Below are 11403 nucleotides of genomic sequence, written 5' to 3'. Positions count from 1 at the left end.
AATACGAACGACACTGCGTCTCTTCAGTAAAATGGCCATAACTCTTTGTACAGATGTCCGTTTGACCCCCATAATATACCGTTGGAAAGGTATTTTAAAGATCTACAACTTTCATCAAGGAAGTATTCCCAGATTTACGTTTTGAAAAATTGGCCGTATTTTGAAATACGGTCCCTATTTAACCATTTGACATCCAAATGCCAAATTCTAGAATGCTCAGAAATCCTTGGTACCAGTTTACGACTTGAATTACGGCCCGTAAACTGAAATACGGTCACTGTTCATGGGCGTAAACCCTCATCTTACAACTGAACAGGGAAATTCCTATTCCCACATTCTTTATCTGATTTTCTAAGTCTAGGATCATGGTCAAAGCTTTCGTTAAAGGTACGAGGTGTTACATATCCATTCTCAACATTCTTGACAATTTCCTTCTTGACTATAATCTTTTTCTATTCCTTATCTTTTACGTAGTACTTTTTCCTTCAATCACGGTTCTTCTTTTTCCACACAATATTTCTAATATATATAAGTGTCCAAGAGGGACGAACATAACAACAACAAATTGTACTAAAAGTTGTCTGAGTTGTACACTAAATTTGGACTTATTTCAATTATACTCGATTTCTTTCCTTTATTTTCAGTTGTGGGTCCACTTTATTTAACAAGTACTACTACTTGGTTTGTCACCTGTACACATGCATTACACTTTTACATTATCATATTTCTTTACTTCTACACTTCATTTTATTACTCTATTATAGAAAGCATATGAAATTGTACTCTTAGCAGGGACTAACATGTGTACATTTCAGAAGTTTAACATTAATTCTACCTCTTATGTGTTTGCTTTTTAGGTCCCCATGTGTCCGCAGTGTCTCAATTGTCCTTTCATTTCCTTCATTTGGCATACACTCCCTCTGTCTCAATTTAAGTGTCTAAGTTTGGCTAGACACGGAGTTTAAGAAATAAAAATAGACTTTTGAATCTTGTGATTATAAATTTGACATGTAAGATATTTGAATTATCAACTTATCAATTATAAAAAGAGGCGGACATAATCAAAATAAGATAAATTTTAACAACAAATGAGAAATTAAGGGGGAAAATAAGAGGAAAAGAAATAAAATATGGAGACTCACTAAGGAGAATCGTGGTATCCTTTGCAAAAATATACAAACCATAAATATGTTTATTTATTTTTTTTGTCTGTGATTCAGCAATCCCAAAGTTTCTTTTTAATCCTATCAAATAAGGAAAAAATCTTTTTTTTTTTGTACTCTTTCATAACATAAATATTGTTAAGAACTCTCCGGCATGAAAACAAAAAAGTTTGTGACACTGAACTGAACTCCCGATAGATAAGAGCAAATCAGAAATGCCCCTTATCTCATACTACTCTCTCGATACAAAATCTAATGTCTTGAAAAAAATAAAATACAAAAATTTCTCATAGCGAATTCGAAGTGCCATGCTATTATTACTTTGTATTCATATGGCGAAGGCATAATCTTCTTTTTTCTCTCAAATAAAAACCTCATTGGCGCCAAGCGTGAGGGAATTGCTAGACGTTTGGTAATTTCTCCTCCGATCAGGATAAAAGATCTCATTGAAGCGGCTAATCCCATGCATACTGTATGAACATCTGGTCGCATAAATTGCATAGACCTAGCCCCCTGGAGAGTTTATAAACAAATACAGTTCTTTGGTCTCATCCTCGATACTAAGTTATACCATAAGACCAATAAGTTGATTCGAAATCTCGTTATTAATCCCTAAATTAAGTAATCAAATTAATCATGTTGGGCCCCGTGCATCGCACTGGCATAGTTTGCTAGTTACTTCAATGTAAGCTTGTCAAACGGGCCAGGCCATGTAAATGCGACCCACGTGGGGGTCGATTCCGGGCTGGGCCATAGTTAAGGGGCTGGGCTTGAGGAGGGGAAAGGGTGTCTGTGCCAGCCCCCTACCCGGGTAGGGGTATATAGTGGCCTAATTGGGTCGGGCCGGGTTTTAAATATTTAATTTTTTTTTAAAATTAAATTTGATACTCTAAAATCTAGTTGTTGCCAACTTTATTTTAACCATCAAGTTCCTTAAATTATACTTTGCCCCTATTTTCAGTCTATAAATTCAATTCATTCTTCTTCATATTATCTCATAATTCCAACCTAAACAAGTTCCCTTTTTCGTGTCCTTAAAAACCGAAAGCAACTGCTATCTCCTAATTAATAGGAGCCCTTTTCCTAGACTAAAAATTAGGGACATCAATTCATTCACTTTTTGGGCCTGGAAAATGTGTGCAATTTGTTAATTTCCTCTTCTATTATATTTCTTTTTAATTTTATTTCTATATTGGAAACGTAATTGCTTTATTATTTTCAAGTTTGAATAGTATACATATTATTTAACCATGTTATAAATTTGGATGATGATGCTTATGTGTTTTTAGGTCAATTATATATGTGATAAACCTATATTATGAGTACATATCAAATATTGTATGTATGTAAATTGTACATTTGAAATAATAATGCAAATAAAATGTTATAGTAGCAATATATATTAAGCATAGTATAATATTTATTAGCTTTTAAGTGAACAAATAAATCAATAATATATCTACTTTACATTAATTAATTATTCTTAAAATAAACATACAAAGAGAATAATTAGTGTACGTTGAAAAAAGGAACAAAATATGAAATCCCAGATTCGGTGGTATCTCATTTGATTATCAAATCAATGCAGAATTATAAATGTGTTAATATATATAAATGTGCCATTTGTGTTACTAAACTCTATAAATGTGTTGCACCTAGTAAAAATCACCTTTATTAATTCAAAAAAAAATATTGGTGGGCCGGGCTACCGGGATACATGGCATGTCCGGCCCATCCCCCTAAATTTTTTCATTAGCCCAGCCCACTATCCCTCTTACCGGGTTCCGTTTCGGGTCGGATTAGGTGGGCCGGGCCTGGGCCGACCCAACCCAATTGACAGGTTTACTTCAATGCAAATAACTCAAAAAGTTTCATTGTGAGTTTGATTTGTAATGAGCAGAGCAATTTAACAATGGGAAAAGGGTCAAATTTACCCTCCAAGTATTGTCTATGAATTAAAATTGCCCTCGTTAGACTGAGCGATCAAATATGCCCCTCCGTCAACATACTTGTTAAAATGCCCTTATCACTAACGGATGGGTGATTAGGACTCCTTATCAGTCCACATAGGCGCCATGTGTGTAAATAAATTTGTTTTTACTCTAAATCATGTTAGTATAAAAACATAAATTTGTTTTGATTTTCGACGTCTAAAAAAATCCAAGAAGAAGAACTAGGGAAAGCATTGTTACTAATTGTATATGGCCCATTATTCATTAGCGCCTTTACAAGTGTGAACAACTTAATTAATGTGCTACTTGTCCCAAAAGAAGGGGAAAATCGTAAAAATGTGCAAATTTATTTTTGAAATTAATATGTAGTTTAGCCTGTTAGGGAATCCTATTATTATCTTCATATTTGAGTCAAAAGGTCACTTGCTAGTTCTAAAAGATACTCGTTGAATCCAAATATAGTCATTCCTAATACTTAAGTAGAGAAATATCAGTCCTCCCAATAAATATCATCAGATAAAATAAGGATTGGATCTTATGATCGCTGAGCTAGGCTTAAACAATTTTCCCTAAAATGTCTCATATTATAAAAAAGTATCCCTTCACTTTATATATATAAAAACAAAGAATTTCACTAACTACTAATGCGGGACTATATTTGCACCTCCAGCATTGGGAAAAAAGTATAAGTTTCGAGTTCTATTGTCTATAAACTGATTTATCTTAGAGACCATTCTTCCTTTTATTTTATCGGACAAAAAAGAATGGCCTTTAAGATAAACCAATTTATAGGCAATGGACCGGAAAAAAAAAAACAATGGTCTTTAAGATAAATCAATTTATAGACAATAGTTCAATTAGACAATATTCTAATTCAGGCAGATATAGCATTAATCTACCATTTCCGCCTCAAACTATATAAATACAAAATTTCTAAATAAATGTAATTAAACATTAATCCTCTTCTTTGGAAAAAAGTAAATTAAGCTCAATCCACAACCATGACCCAGTACAGCACACATGTTTTAGTCCGAGTTATGGGTATATACTAGGCTGGATCAATCCGATTACAGCTTGAGTTGGGCCGATAAAACTCAGCCCGGCCCAATTATATGGGATGCGGGGGGATCAGAGAAGGGGTTGTGCCAAGGGAAAAAAGAATCAACTCATATAGCCGCCTACTCAATTGCTTAAAATAAAAATAGTCGATAAGTGTATAACATATGTGTATATATATATATATATATATATATATATAGATGCATACTAGTACGAGTTAGAAAACGTAAACAATGAATTCAACCGGCTATTTGTGTAAAATTCCGACCGGACTCTGAGTTGCTCATTCAAACTGTGATATGTCATTTTCTTTTTCCTTGTCTCTTACGTAGTACTTTTTCTTGCAATCATGGTTCTTCTTTTCCCACACAATAATACAACAATGTGAATAATTCAATTTTTCTTCCAATCATTGTTCTTCTTTTCCCACACAATAATACAACAACGTATATAATTCAAAAAGTTTCTTAGCGAGTTTGACGTGTAATGAGCAAAACAAGTGAACAACTCCTTTCTATCGAAGCCTAAAATTTAAATTTGTAAGTGGAGAAGAAAAGAAAAGTAAGTTAAATAGTTTAAGGACAAAGCAGTTTATGTAGAAGCTCCAATGAAATCTTTAGTGGACACTATGCGATGAATACGAAATTAATCAGCTCAGTGGACTACAAAAAGTAATTTGATGCGTGGTGGATCCACCCTTGTGGTTGACACCCCTTCGTTGGAAAATTATATAGTGCAGATAAATAATTTCTTCATATATTTAATTATTAATATTTTGACTCTTTTTAATGAAAATTCAGACTTCGTCATTGATCAACAAAGCCAAAATATATAAAGAAGGGTTAACAATACTTTTGGTCCCCCAATTGTTGGCAAATTTTGATCTTAGTTTTTGTAAAATGTGCACTTTTGATCCCTTTGCTTGTGAATATTCAAAATTTACCATAGTTACCAATTGTTTCATCACTTAATTACTTATGTGCTATTTGTTACGCTTGTACTATTACTTTAATTGTATTCGACACTAATATAATTGTAAAAATATTACAAATATAACATATCTTTTACGAAAAGGGACCAAAACATATATTTCAATTAATTAAAGATTAAATCTATTTTGTCGAATATCCCAAGAATTAAAATAAAAATTTATCAATTAGTGAGGGACCAAAAGTTCTAGTATTCCTAAAAAGAAAGTCAAGTCTTTGGTGGCTTCAAAATTAATTAGGACGTGACACTGGATTTATTAATCAAGGAAACTAATATAGACAACCCTATGAGTTTCCTAGAAAAGACTTTGTATTTAATTGAGAGGGACACTTTTTAACATATTGTGCCCAACTGAGAAATCTGTAGCCAAGTATTGAATTTTGTAGGAAGTAGCACATGCCAACGATACATGTCACTGACCAAGTCCAGCTTCCACAATTAAAGGGGACCAATGTAACATCACCTATGTACAAGTTTGTCTTGCAAAGAAATTAGATTAACCAACTTTACCTTAGTTGTATTTTCCACAAAAACAAGAACTAGGGAAAGCAATGTTGCTATTGGGTTGTGATTAGGGGTGTTCAAATAAAACCGAAAAACCGATCCGAATCGGTAAATCGAGTCAAACCGAGTTAATAAACCGAAAACCGGCTCGGTTTGGTTTGATTTTAGTTTTAAATTTTCAAAAACCGATAACATTTGGTTTATTTTGGTGTTAAACCAAAAAAAAAAAAAAAAAACCAACCAAACCAATAAACATATACGGATTTAAAATATGTATATATTTAGAAATCCAATACTAATTCAAATAATTAAAAAGTAAAGTTTGGTGAATTTGTGTGAACTGCAAGATTTACTTTTGATTTTGAGATCCATTAGACCATTTGATTCCCAGTGGTGTTCTTGTATGGCTAATGTGCTCTGGCTTCTTTTCTTTTCTGCTGATTTTGAGAAGTACAACCAAAAAAAGTAACAAAACTTAAAAGATCATGACTTCCTCCATCGATTCTTACAATGGATCACGGTAAATGTCCTTACTAATCCTCTAGATTTTTTTATCTCTGTCTAATGATTTACAGTCAAACCTCTCTTAATGGCAGCGTTTGTCCGAAAATTTCATAGCTGCTATAGTGAGGTGCTCTTATGTATGTATACTGACATTTCATGTTTAAATATCATTTAGCTGTTATAAACAAAAATACATAAAAAGTTATTTTTCTATACTTTTTATGTTATAAACGAAAATAAATACTTGTTAATTTTAAAATCTCAATTGATTTCATAACATTAATTAAAAATTGAAAAGACTAATAAATTACTCTTTAATTCATAACTAGTTGTACCGTACCGATAAGAAATTAAAATCGAAGGAACTTATACATTTAAAATTAATTAAAAGTTTTAATATTTCAAGTTTGACATAAAAATTCTACACTTGTAGTGATAATATAACGTTTGAATTGACGAAGATTTTTGTTCAAACTTTCAGCAAAAGGGAATTCAATAGATTTCCGTTGAAGGATGTCTAAGAGCTTATTTTTATTTTTATTTTATCAAGCAATATAAATATCTCCAAGTCTAATTCAAGCAACTATTTAAAGAGCCAAATTGAGATTTTTCTGAGAGCAGAAACAAAAATATATGTATAGTGTCGGCTCATGTCTAAGAGCTTACCAATTTACTCTTCTACCTGACCCCAAGCAGCAGTAGGTAGAGGCTTTTCTTTAGTTCATTAGAACTTTCGTTGCCACCTTTTGCATCTGTTGTCTCTTGTTCTTCCACTCCTATGACTTGTGCAATAATCTCTTCATCAGTGTAAGTTTAAAGGATTGGAAGTGTTGCGTCAAACTCCATATAAGTGGTAGCATTCTTTGCTTGATTAGTGTTATGAGAGGGGATTTGGGTTATAAATTTTTTCTTTTAGATATTTGTAATTGAAATTTACTATGCGCATGACATTAATGATGATTAGCTTAAATATTTTCATATTTTGTATGCAAAATATATTTCTTACAAAATATTATTACACAATATTTGAGTTTGACTGTTATAGAGAGGTAATTTTAAAAAGAGTGTACCGTTATAATGAATGTCACTAATATTATAGGTAAAATGTTGTTATAGAGAAGTAAAATATAACATGAAAAATCAGTTCCAGAGAAAATCAGGCCGTTATAGTGAAATGTTGTTATAACGAATGACAATTATATAGAGGTTTGACTGTACTTGCGATCTTGTATGGACTATATAAAATTTTCCATCAGAACTTACTCTGATACCATGGCAACTCAAATCAAAAGCTAGCTCATGAGGTGTTGATTACTCAAGACCATATAAAGATACATTCCCATTCAAAATAGCAGATGTGAAAACTCAATACTTTATGCCAGCGAAGAATTTTATATGTATCGTGCCCCAAAAGAAAAAAGAGATCATTACACCATAATGCATTGATTATATACGATTATACACATATTATACATGAATTAAATACATGTGTTATACATCCCTCAGCTATTTTTAGTTTAAATGCTTGAAATAGACGGCTATTTAGGTTAGTTATTCGAAGAAGGATATTAAATATCTTCATGATTTTGATAAAATTACACTTCAACATCAAGCTAGTTGTCTACCTTACGAGTCGTTAATTCCATTTGACCAGAATATTTGCAACTTTTTATGACTAATAGCCTGATTGGCCAAGTTTATTTTTCTCCAAAAAGTACTTATTTTTTTTAATAAGTGCTTATTTTTAAAAAAGTGAAGTGTTTGGCCAAGCTTGTGGGAGAAAATAACTACTTCTGGGGAGTAACAGAAGCAGTTTTTCAGAAGCTAAAAAAATAGCTTTTGCCCAAAAACACTTTTGAGAAAAATACACTTAAAAACACTTTTTAAAAACTTGTCCAAACACTAATTGCTATTTAAAAGTGTCTTTTAAATTAATCGGCCAAACATACACTGTTTTTGACAAAAAATACTTTTTTGAAATGCACTTTTGGCAAAAAGTACTTTTCAAAATAAGTTGTTTTCGAAGCTTAGGCAAACAGGCTATACGTGTTTTACAGGAGTTAAACATTTCTCTTGTGAAAGAATATTACTGTAGCATCACTGTATCCATATACAACTATACTCGTCCTAAGACATCATTAGATAAACTGTTCGAGGAGTCCCTTTTTTTTGTTAAAAAAAAAAAGAATCGCTTTATAGAATATAATTCAATTTAGCTAGTCGCATTCACACTACTGGCCTTTCTTTTCATTAAACTTTAGTACTTTTAATTTTCTTCTCCACATGGTAGTTCTTTTTCCACAACCGTTTTTCTAACATAAAGTGCACGATTAAATTTAACTGTGTGAGTTTACCGTGTAATGACCAAAAAAGTCTCCTTCCATTATATGCTTAAGCTGTCTTGATTGATTTTGCTAGTGGAGGAAAATAAAGCCATGAACTTGAATGGTTCAAGAAAAAAGCACCATATATAGACAGTTTCTCCAAAGCAGAGGAATTCATCAAATTCACTTTCCAAATACATCATTCAGTTCTTCTATAGGTGCCCATTTGCAGCAATGGGGTTCTTGAAAATCCTTCTTATTTTCATCTTTTGTTCTTTTCCATGGCCTAGTATTCAGAGTGATATTGAGACTTATATAGTCCATGTTGAATCCCCACAAAGCCAAATTTCTACTCTATCATCATCTATGGATTTAGAGAGCTATTACCTTTCTTTTTTGCCTAAAACTACAACAATTAGCTCAAGTGGAAATGAAAAGCCTGCTAGCATGATCTATTCCTATCACAATGTGATGAAAGGCTTTGCAGCAAGACTAACTTCATCACAAGTGAAGGAAATAGAGAGGAAACCGGGCTTTGTTTCTGCACAGCCTCAGAGGATATTGTCCTTGCACACTACTCATACACCAAGCTTTCTTGGTTTGCAACAGAACATGGGCTTGTGGATGGATTCCAACTATGTAAAAGGCGTGATCATTGGAGTTATAAACACTGGAATTTGTCCTGACCATCCTTCGTTTAGCGACATTGGGATGCCCTCTCCGCCTGCTAAGTGGAAGGGAATGTGTGAGTCCAATTTCAAGAACAAGTGCAACAACAAGCTCATTGGAGCAAGGTCTTACCAACTTGGCAATGGTTCCCCGATAGACGATACTGGACATGGTACTCACACAGCGGGCACAGCCGCAGGAACCTTTGTGAAAGGTGCTAATGTATTTGGGAATGCTAATGGAACTGCAGTTGGTATTGCCCCTCTTGCCCACATAGCCATATATAAGGTATGCAATTCAGGTGGTTGTTCTGGCAGTGAGATTTTAGCTGTCATGGATGCGGCTATAGATGATGGTGTAGATATTCTTTCAATATCCCTTTGTGGAATTGCGAAACCTTTCTATGATGACGAAATTGCTCTTGGGGCATACAGTGCAACAAAAAAAGGTATTCTAGTAAGTTGCTCTGCAGGCAATGAAGGTCCTTTCCTTCGCTCAGTAGGAAATGCAGCCCCGTGGATTCTGACAGTAGGTGCCAGCACGCTTGATAGAAAGCTAAAAGCTACTGTCAAGCTTGGAAATAGAGAGGAATTTGAAGGAGAAACTGCTTATTATCCAAAGATTTCCAACGCAACATTTTTCACTCTATTTGATGCTGGAAGAAATGCAAGTGATGAATTTGAAACCCCTTATTGCAAACAAGGGTCACTAACTGACCCTGCTATAAGAGGAAAGATAGTCATATGTTTGGGCGGTGGTGGGGTTCGAGGGGTTGATAAGGGTAAAGTCGTGAAGGATGTTAGAGGTGTTGGCATGATTATCATCAACCAGCAACTCTACGGTGTCACTAAATCAGCTGATGCTCATGTTCTTCCAGCAATGGAGGTTTCAGCTACAGATGGAAAAAAAAATTCTTGCCTATATGAACTCAACATCAAACCCTGTTGGTACAATCACGTTCCAAGGAACGATAATTGGAGATAAAAATGCTCCTGTGGTTGCTTCTTTTTCTTCTCGCGAACCAAGTGAAGCTAGTCCTGGCATATTGAAACCTGACATAATCGGTCCTGGTGTTAATATCCTTGCTGCTTGGCCTACCTCTGTGGATGACAATAAAAACACAAAATCCACATTCAATATGCTATCAGGCACCTCAATGTCTTGCCCTCACCTTAGTGGCGTAGCAGCTCTGCTGAAGAGCGCACATCCTGATTGGTCTCCTGCTGCTATTAAGTCTGCAATGATGACAACCGCGGATACATTAAACCTTGCCAATAATCCAATACTAGATGAAGAGCTCCTTCCTGCTGATATCTTTGCAATTGGTGCTGGACATGTTAATCCATCGAGAGCAAATGATCCAGGACTAATTTATGATACTCCATTTGAGGATTATGTACCTTATTTCTGTGGTTTGAAGTACACAAATCGACAGTTAGGTAACCTGTTGCAACGCAAGGTGAATTGCTCGGAGGTGAAAAGCATCCCTGAAGCACAATTAAACTATCCTTCTTTTTCCATATTCAGACTTGGATCAACTCCTAAGACATATAGCAGAACTGTGACCAACGTTGGTGACGCTACATCATCTTACAAGGTGGAGATTGTTTTACCAAAAGAAGTTGTCGTGAAAGTTGAACCCTCTGAGCTAAATTTCTCCGAGTTGAAGCAGAAGTTAACATACCAAGTGACATTTTCCAAGACAACCAATAGCTCAGACATTGTAGTTGAGGGATTCTTGAAGTGGACTTCTAATAGGCACTCTGTGAGAAGTCCAATTGCAGTTGTGTTTGCCGAGTGAAACTACAAGACTAGCCATTCTAGTGCTAATGCTTTTAGGATCGAATGCACAAGTGCCTATAGTACTCATACATTTGATTATACTGAAATGTTGTTTCTTTTCAGTATGCTAGTTTTGGATACGTGTGTTGTACGTATATCCCATGCTATTCGGTGCAAACTTTTAAAATCACATAATAGTCAATAAAATAATATTTTAAGGTTAAAGAGTGCAGGTGCCTTTAGTAAATTGTGAAATAGCATAAATTGCTATTTTGCCATCATAATTTATTAGCTAATATTATATATTTAGATCACACTTATGTTTTTCAAGGGACATATAGAAATTGATGATTATAATTTTAACGGAAAAGGCTCAAATATGCCATCGAACAATCGGAAATGGCTCATTTATGTTACTTGCCAATAGTTCGACTTATTTATGCCATCGCCTTTACC

The 11403-nt window shown here is 34.1% G+C and overlaps 1 pseudogene; it reads left to right on the top strand.

The window, feature by feature from the left end:
• Positions 1 to 8626: 8626 nt before the first annotated feature.
• On the top strand, positions 8627 to 11149 carry LOC132638120 (subtilisin-like protease; annotated as a pseudogene).
• Positions 11150 to 11403: the final 254 nt, after the last annotated feature.

This window comes from Lycium barbarum, chromosome 4 (genome assembly GCF_019175385.1).
Source record: "Lycium barbarum isolate Lr01 chromosome 4, ASM1917538v2, whole genome shotgun sequence".
Taxonomy (NCBI): Eukaryota; Viridiplantae; Streptophyta; class Magnoliopsida; order Solanales; family Solanaceae; genus Lycium; species Lycium barbarum.
The sequence above is the reverse complement of the archived record's forward strand: the minus strand, read 5'-3'. Positions and strand labels throughout refer to the sequence as shown.